A 20,860-nucleotide genomic window follows, 5' to 3' on the forward strand; every position below is an offset into this window, starting at 1 on the left:
CTCTTCAGCAGTATCCTTGCCTGCAACATTTGGTACGTCATCAACCTCTAAAGTCTTCTTGTATCCCATGGCAAACAAGGGGTTGAGCCAATGGAATTTCATCAGGCTCCAAACATTGGCTCTGGAATATGGAGTCAACTGATTAATATGGCATATCTCATGTTGAGGATTTTGTTCCATGCTGATATGGCCATTACTAGAAAGCCACTTTGGTTGTGGGGTTTTATCTAAAAGCGGCTGCTGAAGATCATGTGGGGAAAACAATTTAGTAAATTAGCTTACATTGTATTGAAGCTAGAATGAACTGAGCTACTTAGGAAAAAATTACATTGCAGTTATGGCTAATGTTTTCTTTTTCTCTCGAATTATTCTAAGTGAGACCTTGTCCATTATAACTTCTTCTCCATCGCTCTCATTTTAAAGAAACAGGTTGGTTGCCCTTTTGAGGATTTCAAACCTATATCTTGTTGCAATACTATATATAAGATCTTAGCTAAGGTCATGGTTCCTTGTTTAGAGCCCATCCTTAAATCCTCCACTTTGTCCCAGGCAGATCATCTATCTAAGAAGTGCTGGAGTAAACTATGTAAAGAAGCACTGGAGCTCTCAGCTGGTACTTTTAGTATATGCGAAATTGTTGATGGCACTTCCATGGAATCAACAGACATCAGGGTATAGAGTCTTCGGCAGAATCTTTCGTTTGCAATGTTGAAAACAGAAGAGATTTTCGTTCTTTGTGGCTATCAGTGGACAGCCAGATGGATTTTTGTTTTCGTTTCTGTTGTATTCAGATTTAGGCAAGGCAAACAGAAAATTTCTGCGAGACCATATTGAACTAAACCCATTGAATACACCAATCTCTACAGGTATGACAACCGTGTTGTGTGGAGTCCAGCTGGCAATTTGTTTGGTAAGAAGTTACATGTTGAAAGCTGTTGCACAAGCATTGTGTCTTTTCCAGCTTTACATTGTTTTTGCACATGCAGTTAAATTGATTTGTGTTACTTTTATTATCCCTTGATGTCAACAGGGGTTGCCTATTCAAAGCACATAGTGCATACTTACACCTATAATGGTGGTGGAGATGTACGACAGCACTTGGAGGTATTTGATCAATAATTTTACTTTTCTTTCCCAGAGTAATAGCATACGCATACTTAACATACGAGCTATACAGGTATGATAAAGACTAGGTTTCTGACAGTTTGTATCCCTAAGTTCAGCTGATGTACTCTGCCTTCGTTTTGTAATCTTGGCTCTTGTCTTCACAGACTCAAAGGGGCACCTAATTTCGCATTTACTACTGCCGCCACATCCATCATTCCATATGCCATTTGCTCCCCATGTCAGATCGATCACCTAATTGCACCGATCGCTCACTTAACGTAAGGTCTTCGTTTTATGCCCATCATTAAATACTGGCCTGCTCCAATCTCATCTTCAAGATTTATGCACCTAGAATATTGCAATTGTGTGATTTATGTATTACTGAAACTGGTGAACTAGTCTACTCTCTCTTTCTGAGAACTACTTCAAATCTGCGGGGAGTAACTTACTCCACTATATCTCCTGCTATAGCATGAAGAGTTTCTTACTGGGGAGAAATCTTGTAAATAGTGAAATTAGTTTCCTGTAGCTGTCCAGGGTAATGAATTGTCTTATTATGATTTCTAATTGTCAAATGTTAGCAAGTTTAAATTAAATTGAAACGAGCCTATTTGCAGGAATACATTTCTTCTGCCTTGCAAACATGCCTTTTTATCCTCAGATTGTCTTTTCTTTCCTGTTTAAAACTTCTGGTATACAGAAGCTGCATTTTGCTCTTAGCTCTTGCTAGCACTTCTTAAAGAAGCCTAAAGAAATGTTAGGCTTGAGATTTCCGGGAAGAAAACCTGGTTGAAAGCCAAGCTGCTTATTTGCGTTCAAACATCAACTCTGAATCTCCTGATCTAGTTCGGAAACTGTCGGCATATAGTGCTGCTATACGAATTCAAAGGCGGCTAGATAGAACTATGTGCAGGGACTAGCTGCTTCGCAGCCATCCTTGTTTTAAATATACTTTTTGTTTAGTAGAAAGTCAATTTATCCGGTAACCTTATGGCAATATAAGATTTCACATAATAAACTTAGTAAAACCAATAGCTATATAATAGATGTATCTTGGTTTTGGTATTTGAATATTTTAAGATAATGGGGATATAACTTCGAAAAACAAAAATGAGTTTACTCTCTTTTAATTTGAAAATTATTATTAATCAAAGTTATAATTAAGGAAACTTTAAAGTCAAATTCAACTCAATTTCATTTTTAAGAATAAAAATCACACAGTCCCAGCAGTCCCAGGTTTAAAAAGACAACAATCCTCGAGAGCGGAACACCTTAGCAAAGGGGATCTCCTCAAGCGGCACATTTACCGTCCTTATCTTTAAAAGGGGACGATTATCAACCAGCGGCGTACCTTTGCATCCCAAACGTGTAAGTGGTCGCTGCAATTGCCTGGTGTTGCATACGCAGGTCACAATTTTGTTCGAAAGCCATTATTTGAAGATAAAAGGGGACGATTATCAACGAGCGGTGCACGTTTGCATTCCACACGTGTAAGTGGTTGTTGCAATTGGCTGGTAGTGTATATGGTCATTTTTATGTTGATGGTTGATTCTCCTAATATTTGGGAATACCACGGACATGGGGTATATGGAAGTCACAATTTTGTTAGAAATTTAATATTCAATGGAATTTGGTTATATAAAAAATATAAAAACATTGTTGGAATTTGTTGTTTTAGGTCTAATTATTTTTCTTTTCAAAAATGTAATTATAAAAGTGTTTGAATTAAATTTTTTATGGTGGAAATGGATTCAGCACCATTAAAGAAATTCTTCAGAAACCAAAATTTTGAAGCTTGACAATTATAATCTAAATTTCCCAAAATTTTATTGGATTTTTGATGGAAATCTTGTTAGAAATTCTCTTATTTTCCAGATAAAATTGTGGTCTGCTTATACTACTACTTTTCAAAATGATCTCCCAATGGCTGGGATGATTTCATTTTAGATTTTGGAGTGGTTTAAGGAATTTAAAAATTATTTAGTTATCATAATGAATTGTAGTATATCTTTAAAATTAAATAAAATAAAATTTGGTTAGAATTACACACTTAAATTGTTAATTTTCAATTTTAGTGTGAAATACATATATGCATTCACAAACCCATTTGTTTACCCATTTTGAACCACAAAGATTCAGACGTGAAAAAAACATTTTAGCCATATTCGAACCGAAATTTCGACTTTATTCGAGTCTCATTAGTACGTACTGTATTACTACATAGTTCGACGTTCTTGCCTTTTTCGTCTCGAGTTCGAATGCCACAGGCCCTCCAGTTAACCTAGTTTAACGTTCCCATTTTTTTCATCTGGATTTCAAATGCTTCACTGATCTGTGCATCTCAAAGATGGCCGTGGCTCCTTCGACTGGTACAATATGAGACGTAGAACTCTCACGTGGAAGGGCAGGGAACGATCCTCTCATGATTATTTCCACCCTACCTCAAACAATGTTCGGTACGGATCATAGAAGTCCAACCGATCCATGTGTCAGATTCACCACCCTGCCGTTTTTTATACAAGAGACCTGAATATAGCTGCAGCACTGCAGATACAAGCGATTGTTATGGCTTCTGCAGGAAGGACACTATGCATTGTATAACAGGCTCACATTTTTTGTGTCGGTGTAACCGTAACAGTATTGCATCTAAACAAAGCTTTGCCATATGGATTGAAAACGATCAATTTCTGTTCAGGGAGCCAAGTTTTCTATCCGTGGTTTACACAAGTGGCATCTCCATTAAATATAACAATTGTAAGAAAGACAATAAAATATGCAGACTTATGTTAGCGATTTCTATGTGCATATCATATAAGAGTTTATATGCGCCCACCCTTATTCCGATTATATATTTTTATGAACCTGCTTGTGTTTCTTCTCGGTTCCACCTCTCCATCTCCATATGCATAGACTGACGTCGCATTGATCACTGGAACTCTTTACTCTCTCAAATTTTTTGCAGCCATAAATATATTTTGTATTTTGTATCATCTGGCCACCGACTCAGTCCAGATTTGGTATTATCGTCTGCGAGCGACGCAGTCCAAATTTGGTATAGAGCCACTAACGTCTGGCTCATCCGGTAATTCTGAAAAACTTTCCCTTTATTATAATGGAAGCCGGAAGAAAATACGTATCTTCTCTAAAATTCAGGAAAAATAACAAAAGACTGATAGCCTGATATATAAACTTTCTTTGATAAAGCTTCTTTTTCTCTGAGAAATGTTGTTGAATTAGAGATTATTGAAAATCAACCCTCTTCTTGTTACAAACTACCTTCAATTAACCATTCTGAAATCTATTCCGATCTATCCATGTTCCATTTAAAAGTCATTACTAGAGTGTCTGTCAATGAATGTGTTAGTCAAATACAAGAGTATGTTGAATCCATCTAGACAATCCCTCTACTATATCCCAAAGGACTACAGAAAGAAGCCCAAAAGCATAACCATTCTTATGTTCCTTTAGGATGTATACGGGTAGGAATCTTCCCTTTAACCTACATAGCCTTGAATACTTTTATCTTGGTTACAATTGAGATTTACCACATAACAAATATACTAACTCCCCACTTGGTGCTATTGTTGCACCCCTCTCAAATGGCCATGTTTGGTTTAATTGCTATCCAGAAAAATTTTTGTATGTCTTTGATGAACACATCAAGGATATTTTAGAGACGTAGATCAAAACTTCTAGGTTTGAAACGAAGAGAAAAAGAACAAATATCTATATACATAATAGGGGTTGCTTTCGTCACACAAATACACTTTATCGTGTAGTCCTACATTCCCCAAGCTAGGACTCCAAATCAAGTTTTGTAGTTATTACGGATTCCGAGAACATAAAGTGGGAAGAGTTGAGTTTCCCTGGGAGTTGGGTAGTTGATATACCCAAAACTCCCAAAACTCCAAGTATAACTTATGCTCAAATAAAAGAAAAATCTTCCTCTACTATCCTATCCTTTCCAAGGTGTTCTACTATTCCCAGAAAAATGATAGATAAAGAGCTAGAAGAATACAAAAGCTCACAACCCATTTCCACCGAAGCAACCACTGCAGATTCATCATCTCCCTGTACAAATTGTGTCAATAATGAGTTATTTGAGTTTGCTCAAGTTTTAATTTTTTCTAAGTTAGTAGTCAAATGTCATTCCTGTCAATCGTTGGTTGACTTACAATCTCTTGTACATATTGGCATTCACGAAAGCTACAATGCTAGAATGGGTGAAGCACCATCAGCCATGTTGAAAAATTCCTGTCCAAATCCCAAATCCAGTGACATCTCATTCCCTCATGATACTGTTTTAGTAATCCATGAACTCCCATCCCTGGAAAATGAGGACCCAAGGCTGACATAAATGTTTAGAAAAATGAGACTGCTTGATATGCCCAAATGTGGACTTGGATATCTAGAATAGATGGATGATCTCATTCCCTCCTATCAACTTCAAAACCCTGTTCCAAATGACTGCAAAAATCCATCTAAGCCAAAGATGTATAAATTCTTTAGTATTATGGAAGGTTGTCCAAAGCACAAAGTGGATACATAATGGATGAAAATAATCTTAAATTTGGAGTTATTCACTCATCCAGATGCCAAAATATTCAATATGATCACATCCCCAGAAGAGAAGAGAAATCTCTCATTAAGCTGGAAAGAATATATGGATCAAACAAATTCATGGATTTATTTCTATGAATGGAAGAATCAAGAAGAAAAAAATGGATGTACGAATGATAGCTGCAAAATCCTCCTCCTCCTCTTCAAAACATCAATGGACAGCCAGTGATGGCACAAAGATTCGATCCTCTTATACATTTCCTCCATATAAAGGAGTCATCCTTAAAGACACAGGAAAATTACCTAGAGCAGTACATTTAGTTGTAATAGATGACTCTGCTTTAGGGATTGGTGGAAGAGTACAAAAAATTAGTGAGAAAATAAAGTGGACTAATACTAACATGAAAGGATTCGCAGTACATTCAATAGAAACAAGTGCACAAAAGGAACAAGTAGACTCTTTACAAGTTTTTGTAAATAGTGTAAATAAAAGCATGAATGAGTTTCAATTTTATGTTTCTACTATAGAGGGATTTGTTTGAGAAAGTTATAATGAAGCAAAGACATTGTCATGAAAAATAGATAGTCACTTTGAAAAAATAGAAAGTGAAGTTCACAAAGGATTTGTTTTAATCCATGCAAAGATTAAAGACCTTTCCTTGTAGTTTGAAAAAATGTCTTTAACAAATAAAGACAGGGAGATTCCTTCTTCTCTATTATTTAGCCATCTTGTTCCAATACATTCTATCCAAAATACTGTAGATAAATTTCCTAGTTTGCTTCCAAAAGATAATTTGAAAATCCAGAATCCTCATATGATTTTCATCTTTTGTCGATCGATGAACCACTACCTAGCAAATACTCTTTGTATTTTGCCCCTAATTTGAGTGGTAAAGGAAAATTCCTTGAGTCCCACGCATTTTTCACCGATGTCCGTAAAGAATGGAACATTGATAACTTAAGCTCAGGAAAAATAATAGAAATGATTGATCAAATGTTAACAGAATATAAATTGATGTGCATGAGGGGGAAAAGTGAAGTAGAATCCTCTAAGACATTGATTCTGTGTTTTACTGGTACCCTTCAAAGATGGTGGGAAGTAGAATCATCTCTAGCACTTATAGACAAAATGGAAGAAGAAACAATTAAGGATGAAGCATGAGATATTGTACATAATGAATATGCAAATCCATAAAATAACATGATAGGTGCTCTGACATCATTCATCATTGATAACTGGTGTGGTGCAAAGACAAAGATTTCATATAAACACTCCCTGGTTTTAATGAATCTTAAATTCAAAAGGATTTCTCAATATGAAGATTTTCATAGGGATTGGGTCCAAAGAATTTATGAAGTAAATAGCAAAAATATTTTATGGAAACAAGTATATCTTGTCGCTCATCCTTCCAAATTTGTAGATTACTTAAAGATTCGAGAAGTATTTGAAAATACCTATGAATCTTATACTTGGGGTGAGATATACAACCTCATAATTGAAGCTATGGTAGGATTTTGTACATGCACGAAACTGAACAAATCCATACAAAAATTGTCCAAGTTTCCTGATAGCAGATCTACATGTAATAAATATGGTATATCAATAGATGATCTAGTGGTACATAGCAAAATAATGAAAAAGTCCATAAAGAAAATTTCAAAAAGAAAAATGAATTATTCTGGTAAGCTCGATAGATACAGAAAAGAAAAAGGATATTACAAAAGGATTCCGAAAACCCACTATTATGGTCCTCAAGAAATTCATCTTAGGACACATAAGCAAGAGGCTTCGAATAAAATCACATGTTGGTTTATGTGGAAAAAAGGGGCATACTTCAAATAATTTCCCACAAGCAGAAGAATTAAAATTATACAGAGGGAAAAAATCATACAAAATCGCTAAGAAATACACACGTGATAAACAAAGAAGAGAATAAAGGAAACTAGTAGTCCAAATTCAATGTTACAAATGTGGTTCTAAATTCCATAAAGCTTAAAATTGTTCTAATATTCACATTAAATAAGAAGTACATGTTTTGGGAAAAAACTGTTGTGACTCTACAAAAAAATTGAGTTTTAGTATTTCCGATTCAGAATCCACAGATGATCATGATGCAATTTTTCTTGATGACTATTGTAGATGCAAAAATTCAGAAAATTGTCATTGCAGTAACTCAGAGCCAGATTCTGAATATACTTATGAAGAAGAGCTTGTATTACAATAGAAATTAAAAATATGTATGGCTCATATTTCCAACGACAAATAATCCAAGGCCTTAGTAGGAATCAAAGTGTTTCCTGAAGGAGAGGTGAAAGAAAAGCTGATGGAAAAAATCCTACAGAACATGCCTAAGAGCCAAGGTTCTACGTCAACCCCTACAACCAAAGGTATTCCCTCAAGAGCCATCTTTGTTGATGCTTCATATGAGAAGAATATTAAGTCATTTCAAACAAACCATCAACAGGATAAACAAAGAGCTATTACAATCAATGAAGTCAGTTAAGAGATAAAAAATATGAAAAAGGAAATTAGCGAAATTAAAGCTCAAGTTGCCAGATTAGAAAAGGAAAAAATGAAGAAAGAAAAAGAAGACAATATACCAGAACATCATTGGGTATCAGAAAAAAACCTTTCTTTAAGGAATAACTCAAATATATGAGGTTAAATAAGATGAATTCTCAAGGCTAAACTATATGAAAATTATAGCAATCCAACTCCAACAATATCATGTTATGCTCAAATTTAAAATTCAAGGTGAAGTCTTTACTCTAAAGACTCTATTGGATACAGGTGAAAACATAAATGTATTAAATAAAAAATTAATTCCTTCTAAATATTGGGCTAAGGAAAGAAGGGAAGTCATAGGGCTAGGAAAATAAAAATAAAAAATTTCAGTATGAAGTTCCTAAAGCCACCATTTGTTTGGAAAATTACTGCATAAATATTAAATCTGCAGTAGGAAGCATCCTAGTAGACTGTATTTTGGGAAATCCATTCTTAGCAACTATTGAACCCCATGGTTCAAAAATATTAGATGACGGTCAGTCTAGATATTATATCTCTGTCCCAAATCAAGAAGGGTATTTACAAGCTATCACACTACCTTTTGTCGAAACTCCAAGGATTTCAACTATGGTCCAGGCCATGTAAGAATTGGGTCAGACTGAAAAGCATCTGGAAGAGCTTAAAGACTTGAAGTCCCATATTAAGATTGATAAAGGATTGGGACAAGCTATAGTCATGAGAAAAAATAGAATATTTGAGGAAAGAGTTAGAGGCATAATGTTATGTAGAAGAACCCAATGTTTTTTGGCAAAAAAAAACAGTATTTTGTAGAACTACCTTACAAAACTGAATATATAGGAAAAACCTGTAGTAGCAGAGCCATCCCAATGAATGAAGAATAAAAAAATCTCTTCGAAAGATATATACAAGATCTTTGGAAAATATGGTTAATAAGAGAATCTAACAGTCCCTGGAACTGTTATGGATTCTATGTGAATAAGCTCTCTGAACATATTAGAGGAGTACCTATATTGGCAATAAACTATAGACCACTTAATAATGTTCTAGCTAACTATACTTATCCCATTTCCCACAAAGGAAATGTAATAACCAGAATTGCAGGGGAAAATATATTTTCAAAATTTGACATGAAGTCGAGTTTCTGGCAAGTATCAATCAAGGAAGATGTCCAATTCAAAATAACATTCACTGTCCTCTCCGGACATTATGAATGGAATGTTATGCCTTTTGGACTCAAGCATGCTCCTTCTAAGCTTGAAAAATTCATGGATAAAGTTTTCAGGCCATATTTTGATTGGATAATTGTATATATTGATGATGTTTTAATATTTTCCAAGTCCATAGATGAACATTTTAAGAATGCATATAAATTCATGCATATATTCAAGAGAAATAGTTTAGTCCAAAGAATGAAAAATATGGAGACCTTTCAGACCAAGATCAAATTCCTAGGAAATATCATAGAAAACGACAAAATTTCTCTCCAACAACATTTAGTTACATTTGCAGACAGATTCCCAGATGAAATAAAAGATAAGACTCAGGTGCAAAGGTTCCTAGGTTGTCTGAACTATGTTTGTAATTTCTATAAGGACATTGCACAAGACACAAAAATTAGAAACCAGAGATAACAGATGAATGTAGGGCCTTGGACCACAACACATACAACTGTTGTCAACAATATTAAAGAGAAGATAAGAATGCTTCCCATATTATATGTTTTAGATGAAAATCTATATAAAATTGTTGAAATAGATGCCAGTGATATACTGTGAGGTGGATTTCTAAAAAAAAATCAAACAAGATCAAGAGACAATTATCCAATTTACCTTTGCAGAGAAAAAATATTCAACCATTGAGAAGGAAGTAAATGCTTCATGGAATTTCATTGATAAATTTGATATACACGTAATAAAAAAAATATTTCTTCTCAGAACTCTTGCTTCAACCATGAAGAAGGTGTTAACCAAAGACATCAAGAAACCAGGGGAGTCAAAGTTTGTGTGATGGAAATCTCTCTGCACAAACTACGATTTTGAAATTGAACACAATAAGGGAAATAAAAATTGTATTCCTGATTTTATCAACAGAGAAAATCTTCAAGAACAGTCCTATCTAATGGTCATAGTAACTTAACTGTATTCTGATCTTAGTCATGAAACTTGCAGATAACTTCTAGACTCCATGAATTGGGAAGATTATATGAATTCTTAGAATCTAACTTGGTAGCTTCGAAGCACTTAGTTCTTAGACACAAATCTCTATCCTCATGGAGATCTACAACATTTGGTCCCAGAATGTAAGGTTTATCCAAAATCCAACAAATGGATCCATGATATGGTTTTTGACCATTCTAGACATCTCGCAAATCTGGCAAAAGATGCCTTAAATCTTCATTTCAAAGACTTGAACATAATTTGGGGAGAGGAAAATAACAGATTTAATATTTTCCACAAATATTATCTAATAAATAGAGCCATAGATAGAAAATTCCATAGACTCTTGTGGCCTCAACATAATCCAGAAACAATCACCCAATGGCTGGGATGATTTCATTTTGGATTTTAGGGTGGTTTAAGGAATTCTAGAGCTATCTAGTTATAATTATGAATTATAGTCTATCTTTAAGTTTGAATAAGGAAAATATTTTTTGGAATTACAAAATTAAATTGTTAATTCTTGGTTTTAGTGTGAAATACATATATGCATTCAAAAACCCATTTGTTTACCAATTTTAAACTACAAAGATCCAAATTTGGAAAAAACATTTTATCCATATTTGAACCAAAATTTCTACTTTATTCCAGAGTCATTAGTATGTACTTTATTCCTACATAGTTCAGCATTCTTGCCTTTTTCGTGTAGGTTTCCAATGCCTCAGGCCCTTCAGTTAACTTAGTTTGATGTTCTCATTTTTTTTGTTTGGGTTTTGAATGCCACAAGCCCCTCATTTAACCCCTTGGCTTCAATAATCTGTGCATCTCACAGAAGGCCATGGCTACTTCCACTAGTACAATATGATATGTAGAACTCTCACGTGGAAGGGCAGGGAATGATCCTCTCATTATTATTTCCACCATAACTGACATAATGTTAGGTACAGATCATAGAAGTCTAATCGATCCATGTGTGAGATTCTCCACCCTACCTTTTCTATAAAATAGACCTGAATATAGTTGCAGCACTACAGATACAAGCGATTGTTATGGCTTCTGTAGTAAGGACATTATGCATTGTATAGCACGCTCACCTTTTATGTGTATGTGTAACAGTAATAGTATTGCATCTAAACAAAGCATTGCCATATGCATTGAAAATGATCAATTTCTATTTATGGAGCCAAGTTTTATATCCGAGGTTTACACAAGTGTCATCTCCATTAAATATAACAATTGTAAGAAAGTTAGAAATTAAAATATGCATCCTTATGTTTGAAATTTCTATGTGCATATAATATAAGAGTTTATTTGCGCCAACCCTTATTCTGATTGCATACTTTTATGAATCTTCTTGTGTTTCTTCTCGATTCACCACTCCATCTCCATATGCATAGACTCACATCGCATTGATCATGGGAACTATTTACTATCTCAAAAGTTTTGTAGCGATAAATATATCTTGTGTTTTGTATCGTCTACGACTGATGGAGTCCAAATTTGGTATCAGAGCCGGTAACGTCTGGTTCATTGGGTAATTCTGAAAAAATTTCTCCTCATTGCAATGGAAGCTGGAAGAAAATATTTATCTTTCTGTGAAGTTCAGGAAAAAGAACAAAATACTAATAGCCTTGATATACAAACTCTCTTTGATAAAGCTTCTTCTTCTCTGACAAATGTTGTTGAATTAGATATTATTGAAAATAAACCCTCCTCTTATTGGAAACTACCTTCAATTAGCTCTTCTGAAGACTATTCCAATCTATCTATGTTCCATTTAAAAGCCATTACTAGAGTGTCTGTCAAAGAATGTGTTAGCCAAATACAAGAGAATGTTGAATCCATTAGGAAAATTCCTCTATTAGATCCCAAAGAAGTACAGAAAGAAGCCCAAAATCATAACAATTATTACATTCCTCTAAGATGTATAAGGGTAGGAATCTCCCCCTTAACCCACATAGGCTTGAATACTTTTTCATAGCTACAATCGCAGATTTAAAACATAACAAATATACTGGGTCCCTGCATGGTGATACTGTTGCACCCCTCTCAAAAAGCCCCGTTTGGTTTAATTGCTATCCAAAATTTTCGGTGTACATCTTTGATGAACACATCAAGGATATTTTACAGTTGTAGATAAAAAAAATTTGGTTTGATATGAAGAGAAAAAGAACAAATATCTCTATACATACCAAGGGTTTCTTTCACCGCACAAATAAACTTTATCCTGCAGTCCTACATTCCACAAGACAGGACTCCAAATCAAGTGTTGTAGTTATTACAGATGCCGAGAACCAGAAAATAGAACACCAAATGATAAAGTGGGAAGAGTTGTGTTTCCCTGAGAATTGGGTAGTTGATATACCCAAAACTCCCAAAATGAAAAGTATAACTTATGCTCAAATAAAAGAAAATTCTTCCTCTAATATCTTATCCTTTCCAAGACATTCTACTCTTCGCAGACAGAAAAAAAAAATAAAAAAAATAAATAAATAAATAAATAAATAAATAAAATAAAAGAAAAAAGGGTGGAAGAATACAGAAGCTCACAACCCATTTCCTCTAAAGCAACCACTGCAGTTTCATCATCTGCTTGTACAAATTGTGTCCATACCAAGTTGTTTGATCTTGCTCAATTTTTTTCTTTCTAAGTTAGTAGTCAAATGCCGTGTTGTCAATCATTGGTTGACTTACAATCTCTTGTACATATTGGCATTCATGAAAACCACAACCCTAGAATGGGTGAAGCACCATCAACCATGTTGAAAAATTCTTGTCCAAATCCCAAATGCAGCGACATTTCATTCCATCATGATACTATCTTAGTAATGCATGAACTCCCATCCCTACAAAATGAGAACCCAAGGCCAATAGAAATGGTTAGCAAAATGAGACCGCTTGGTATGTCCAAATGTGGACTTGGATGTCTAGAACAGATGGATGATCTCATTCCATCTAGTCCATTTCAAAACCCTATACCAAATGACTGCAAAAAGCCATCTAAGCTAGAGATGTATAAATTCTTTACTATTATGGAAGGCTGTCCAAATAAAAAAGTTGACATAGAATGGATGAAAAGAATGTTAAATTGGGAATTATTCACTCATCCAGATGCCAAAATATTCAATATGACGACATCCCCAGAAGAGAAGACAAATCTCTCATTAAGCTAGAAATAATATATGGATCAAAAAAATTCATGGATTTATTTCTATGGATGGAAGAGGAAAGAAGAAAATATGGATGTAAAAATGATATCTGCAAAATCCTCTTCCTCCTCTTCAAAACATCAGTGGAAAACCAGTGATGGCACAAAGATTCAATCATCTTCTACTTTTCCTCAACATAAAGGAATCATCCTTGGAGACACATGAAAAGTCGCTAGAGGAGTACCTTTAGTCGTAATAGATGACTATCCTTTAGGGATTGATGTAAGAGTACAAAAATTCAGCGAGAAAATAATTTGGACTAATACTGCCATGAAAGGATTAGCAGTACATTCAATAGAAACTAGTGCACAAAAGGAACAATTAGACTGTTTACAAGTTTTTGTAAATAGTGTAAATAAAATCATGAATGAGTTTCAATTTTCTGTTTCTACTATATAAAGCTTTGTTCAGGAAAGTTATAATGAAGCAAAGACATTGTCAGCAAAAATAAATAGTCAGTTTGAAGAAATAGAAAGTGAAGTTCATAAAGGATTTGTTTTAACCAAGGGAAAAGATTGAAGACCTTTCCTCAAAGTTTGAAAAAATGTCTTTAACAAATAAATACAAGGAGATCCCTTCTTCTCTATTATTTAGCCATCATGTGCCAATACATTATATCCAGAAGACTGTAGATAAATTGCCTAGTTTGTTTCCAAAAGAAAAAATAAAAAAAACAGAATCCTCATATGATTCTCATCTTTTTCCGGTCGATGAACCACTACCCAACCAATACTCCAAGTATTCTACCCCTGATTTGAGTGATAAAAGAAAATTTCCTGAGTCCCACACCTTTTTCACTGACACCCATAAAGAATGGAACATTGATAACTTATGCTCATGAAAAATAAGGCAAATGATTCATCAAATGTTCACAGAATATAAATTTATGTGCATGAGGGGAAAAATTGAAGTAGAATCTTGTAAGACATTGATTTGGTGTTTTATTACTACCCTTCAGAGATGGTGGGAAGAAGAACCATCTCCAACAGTTGTAGACAAAATGGCAGAAGAAACAATTAAATATGAAGCATTTCATATTGTACATAATGAAGATGGGAATCCATAAAATAACATAATAGCTGCGCTGACATCATCCATCCTTGAGTATTGGTGTGGTGCAGAGACAAAGATTTCAAAAAAACATTTCTCAGTTTTAATGAATCTCAAATGCAAAAAGATGTCCCAATATGAAGATTTTAATAGGGCTTGGGTTGAGAGAATTTATGAAGTAAAAGAGAGCAAAAATATTTTATGGAAACAAGCATGTCTTACTGCTCTTCCTTCCAAAGTTGTAGATTTCTTAAAGATTCAAGAATTATTTCAAAATCCCTATGAATCTTATACTTGGCGAGATATATAGAACCTCATAACTAAAGCTATGGTAGGATTCTGTACAAGCATGAAAGTGAACAAATCCATAGAAAAATTGTCCAATTTGTTTGATAGCATATCTATTTGTAATACATATGGTCTATCAATAGATGATCCAATGGTACACAGGAAAACAATGAAAAATTCCATAAAGAAAATTTCAAAAAGAAAAATGGATTATTCTGCCAAGCCCCAGAGATCCAGAAAAAAATAAAAAGGATATTACAAAAGTATTCCCAAAACCCACTATTTTGGTCCTTAAGATATTCATTTTAGGGCACATAAGCAAGAGGTTTGGAATAAATCACCTTTTGGTTATGTGGAAAAAAGGGGCATACTTAAGATAATTTCCCACAAGGATAATAATCAAAATTACACAACGGGAAAAAATCATAGGAACTCGTTAAGGAATACCAACAAGATAGACAAAGAAGACAAGAAAGGAAACCACTAGTCCAAATTCAATGTTACAAATGTGGTTATGAATTCCATAAAGCTTAAAATTTTCCTAATATTCACATGAAATAAGAAGTACATGTTTTGGGAAAAAACTATCTTGACTCTACAAAAACTTTGAGTTTCAGTATTTCTGATTCAGAATCCACAGATGATCATGATGCAATTTTTCTTGTTGACTATTGTAGATGCACAAACTCAGAAAATTGTCATCCGAGTAGCTCGCCATGTTATAGATATAGTTCTGAAGAAGAGCTTGTATTACAACATAAATTAAAAATATATATGGCTCATATTTCTGACGACGAAGAAGCCAAGGCCTTAGCAGGAATCAAAATGCTTCCTGAAGGAGAGATGAAAGAAAAGCTGATGGAAACATTCCAGTAGACCATGCCTAAGAGCCAAGGTTCTACGTGAACCCCTACAACCAAAGGTACTCCCTCAAAATCCATCTTTGTTGATGCTTCATATGAGAAGAATACTAATTCATTTCAAACAAACCATAAGAAAGATAAATAAAGAGTTCTTACAATTAATGACGTCAGTCAAGAGAAAAAAATATGAAAAAGGAAATCAGCAAAATTAAAGCTCAAGTTACCAGATAAGAAAAGGGAAAAATTAAGAAAGAAAAAGAAGATATTATACAAGAACATCATTGGGTATCATAACAAAACCCTTTTTTAAGAAAGAATTCAAATATAGATACTTATCAGGTTAAATCAGATGACATCTCAGGGCTAAACAATATGAAAATTATAACAGTCCAACACCAAAAATATCATGTTATGCTCAAATTTAAAATTCAAGGTGAAGCATTTACTCTAGAGACTATTGGATACAGGGGCAGACATAAATGTATTAAATAAAAAACTAATTCCTGCTAAATATCAGACTAAGGAAAGAAGAGAAGTCATAGGGCTAGGAACAGAAGAATACAACTTTTAGTACGAAGTTCCTAAAGTCACCATTTGTTTAGAAAATTACTACATAAATAGTAAATTTGCGGTAGGAAGCATCATAGTAGACTGTATTTTGGGAAATCCATTCTTAGTAGCCGTTGAACCCCACGGTTCAACAAGATTAGATGTTGGTCGATCTGGATATTATATCTTTGACCAAAATTGAGAAGAGTATTTACAATCTATCTCATTGCCTTTTGTCTCAACTCCAAGGATTTCAACTATGGTCCAAGCCATGTAAGAATTGGGTCACTCTGAAAAGTGTCTGGAAGAGCTCAAAGACCTAAAATCCCATCTTAATACTGATGAAGGATTGAGACAAGCTATACTCATAAGAAAAATAGAAGATTTGTTAAATGTTGTGTCGAAGAACCCAACGCTTTTTGGCACATAAAACAACATTTTGTAGAACTACTTTACAAAACTGAATATATAGGAAAATCATGTAGTATTAGAGCCATCACAATGAATTAAGAATACATAAAGCTCTTCCAAAGATAAATACAAGATCTTTTGAAAATATTGTTAATAAGGGAATCTAACAGTCCTTGGAACTATTACGGATTCTATATGAATAAGATCTTTGAACATATTAGGAGAGTACATATATTGGTAATAAAATATAGGCCACTTAATAATGTTCTGGCTGGTGATACTTATCCCATTCCATACAAAGGAATTCTAATAGCCAGAATTGCAGGAGCAAAGATATTTTCAAAATACAACATGAAGTCGGGTTTCTGGCAAGTATCAATCAAGTAAGAAGATTGATTCAAAACAATGTTCAGTGTCCCCTCACGACATTATGAATGGAATGATATGACTTTTGGACTCAAGCATGCTCCTTCTAAGTTCCAAAAAGTCACTGATCAAGTTTTCACGCCATATTTTAATTGGCTAATTGTATATATTGATGATGTTTTAATCTTTTCCAAGTCCCTAGATGGACATTTTAAGCATGTATATAAATTCATTCATATAGTCAAGGACAATTCTTTAGTCCTAAGCAAGAGAAAGATGGATATCTTTCATACCAAGGTCGAATTCCTAGGAAATATCATTTAGAAAACGACCAAATTGCTCTCCAACAACATGCGATTGCATTTATAGACAAATTCCTAAATGAAATAAAAGATAAGACTCAAGTGCAACGGTAGGAAGTCTGAACTATGTTTGTAACTGTGCACAATACACAAAAATTTTGAACCATAGATTACAGAAGAATCCAAGACCTTCGACCACAACACATACAACTGATTTCAAAAATAGTCAAATTCAACTCATTTCCATTTTAAGAATAAACCTTTACACCGTCCCTGCGTTAAAAAACAGAATCCTTCGACCCGCCGAACACCTATGCAAAAGGGGACCTCCTAACGCGTTACATTTACACCGTCCTTAACTTTAAAATGGTACGATTCTGAACGAGCGGATGCAAAAGGGGGACCTCCACACCTGTCAATTTTAAACCGTCAGCTTTGAAAAGGGACGATTCTCAATGAGCGGAGTACCTTTGCAACCTCGAAACGTCTCCGTAGTCGCTCCAATCGGCCAGCCACCTTTTGCAGAGAGATCACCCAATGTGTGGGCTCCTTTTTGCAAGGGACCCGTCGATCGTTTTGGTTTTTTCTATAGTTTAAGGAATTCGATACCTATCTGGTTATTAATTATGAATTGTATTCTACTTAGGTATTCTGGTTTTTAACTATGAATTGTATTTGGGATATCAACTTATTTAGAATAGGGCAGCGACTGGATATAATCACAAATTTAAGTTGTTTGACAATTTCAGTGTTTCATGGGTTTTACAGATGCTGAATACATACATGAATTAAAAACTCATTTCAACCAACAAAGATCAAGAATGACAAAAAACATTTTGTTCAAATTCCCACCAAAATTTGGAAAAAAATATAACAGTGAGAAATTAATCAACGTACTTTATTCCCATCTAGTTTGACGTTCGTGTCTTTTTCGTCTAGGTTTCCAATGCCACAGGCGCTTCAGCTAACCTAGTTTCACCTTGTCACTTTTTTCGTTTGGGTTTTGAATTCCACAGGCCCTTTATTGAAGTCCTTGGCTTCACTGATCTGTCCACTGGTACGTAGAACTCTCACGTGGAAGGGCATGGAATAATGATTTCCACCCATACCTGGCACAATGTTCCGTACCCATTACAGAAATCCAACGATCCATGTGTCGGATTCATCACCCCGCCGTTTCTTATAAAAGGGACCTGAATATAGCTGCAGCACTGGAGATACAAGCTATGCTTATGGTTTCTGTAGTAAGGACAGTATGCATTGTATAGCCGGCTCACATTTTGTGTCTATGTGTAACAATAACAGTATTGCATCTAAGCAAAGCTTTGCTAGATGCATTGAGAATGCAAGATCCATTTCTGTTTAGGGAAGCCAAGTTGTATATCCGGGGATTACACAAGTGGCCTCTATATCAAATATCACAATTTTAAGAAAGTGAGAAATTAAAATATGGAGCCTCATGTTTGCAAATTCTAAGTGCATATCATATCATAGTTTATATGGGTTTGTGGATATTATTCTCGATAGATGGGTATTACCAGGCGTCAAATGCTTGCGGCCATTTCTTATGAGATTCGTTAGCCCACCGCGACCATAGAGCATGGCTACTGAAATAGTGACGTTACTTTACTGTGCCTATCCAGTGAAGGTATGGCCTGGGAGTGGAGGATTCGCTACCGTCCTTTCGCGAGAGTAAGCAGTAATTGCAGCTCATCTCATTATTTAATCCAACCTCACAAAAGCAATAAAATATATTTTACATGTTGAATCCGTGTGCTTGGAGAATTGGGCAACCAAATATAGTAATCAGTAACATAATTGCAAATAGCAAATTTGCGGCATCATTCCACCGATATAAATATGTGGATTTGCTGGGTTGAAATCAAGATGAATCGGTTAGTTAATTCATGTGTTTTTTTTCCAGCGGCATGATTAAAGGGTTCGCGGGACCGGGACGCAGTCAAGAGAGGCGCGCAGTGCATAAAAAACAAAGCCTTCAGATGCCATTTCCATTCCCAAACACCATAACAGTTTTTTTCTGCTTTTCAAAGTGAATGTTCTTATAATATTCTTTCTTATCCAACTTAGGTAAAGCTTCTCAGTTCAATGAATCTTTTTCGACGAATTTTTAACTATTATTACTTCAGTGACGCAGTATGAAAATGACTTGTCAATTAAGAAATAACTGCTAAGAGAGACGAAATCAGTTAAGATTGGAGAGAGAAAGGGGACAGGGCCTCGCCTTCTTTATGAAATCCTTACTCTCAATATTCATATTCCCTGATTTCGTGGCTAGTTTGTCTGGCTCCTTATAAAAAATTATCCACTCCAATGGTCCATGTCGGCTTCGGTTTTAAAGCGTGAGATGGACACTCTGCAGCTTTATTTCCACTCATCTCTGAAACTCATTCTAAAGTCTATTCCATCAACATGTACGCAGGCATAAAATTAGATTAATTCGGAGTTGGGAGGACTGGCAACGGTTAAAAGTGGTCAAAATCTAGTTAAAAAATTTCAAATTTTTTGTAGATATGTTTTTCATGGTGGAAATAGATTCAGCACCATCAAAAATGTCTAAAACACTTATAATTATGATTTTTGACAGCTTTTACTTGTATTTATAAAAATCCCTGCGGGATATTTTCAAAATATCACCAGAATTTCCATAACTTTCAGGACAAAAAAGCATAATTTTTAAACTAAGGCGATTAATTCTTTCAAATCATAATGTATTAGATTGAACTTTTGTGATCATAATTATGAAAATATTTATTTATGAAAATGATGAATATGTTTTTGTGTGAAGAGGTCTTTTACAATTTAATATAAAAATAGTTGTATAGATATAAATATTTAACATTTATATGTAAATTTAACAAAAATAAATAAAATGTTAAAATTAATTTAGTCATTCTAATTCATTTAAAAATTATGCTCTAGAAAAATTGCATAAAATTATTTCCAGTTATATTGGTCAATATTAAATTAATAATGTTGGATAAACAAATCATCATAATGTTTGAGATATGAAGTGGATAAGTAAATTGCTTCTTCAAGTAGAAGAATTTGCAAATTTTGGTGGGTACTATAAAGACTTCTAGTATGCATTTTTTTACGCAAAGATCTACCTAAATTATAGTGTGAAGTAATCACTGGTAGATATGTTATTTACTTGAGTATAACTTATCTTTTAGTATTTTTTTTAATGGTTTTCCTCCAAAGCTTAAGAATAAAATTTCCCTACACAAATATTTAAAAATCATGCACCAATATTGCAACCATATCCTAAAATTATGGCATAAAATATGTAAGGGTATAAGGCTTTAAAGCCAATGTTTGATTTTCTTTTTTTAATAATATTGAAAAATAAATATTTATTTTTCAAAGTTAAACAATATAATTTACATTGGTTAATGCTAAACTAATAGTCATCAAGACTAATAATGATTCCATAACCATATTTAAATTTAAT

The sequence above is a fragment of the Pinus tabuliformis genome, chromosome 4_1 (assembly GCF_031772625.1).
Source record: "Pinus tabuliformis cultivar Carrire ecotype Pingquan chromosome 4_1, CPIR1, whole genome shotgun sequence".
Taxonomy (NCBI): Eukaryota; Viridiplantae; Streptophyta; class Pinopsida; order Pinales; family Pinaceae; genus Pinus; species Pinus tabuliformis.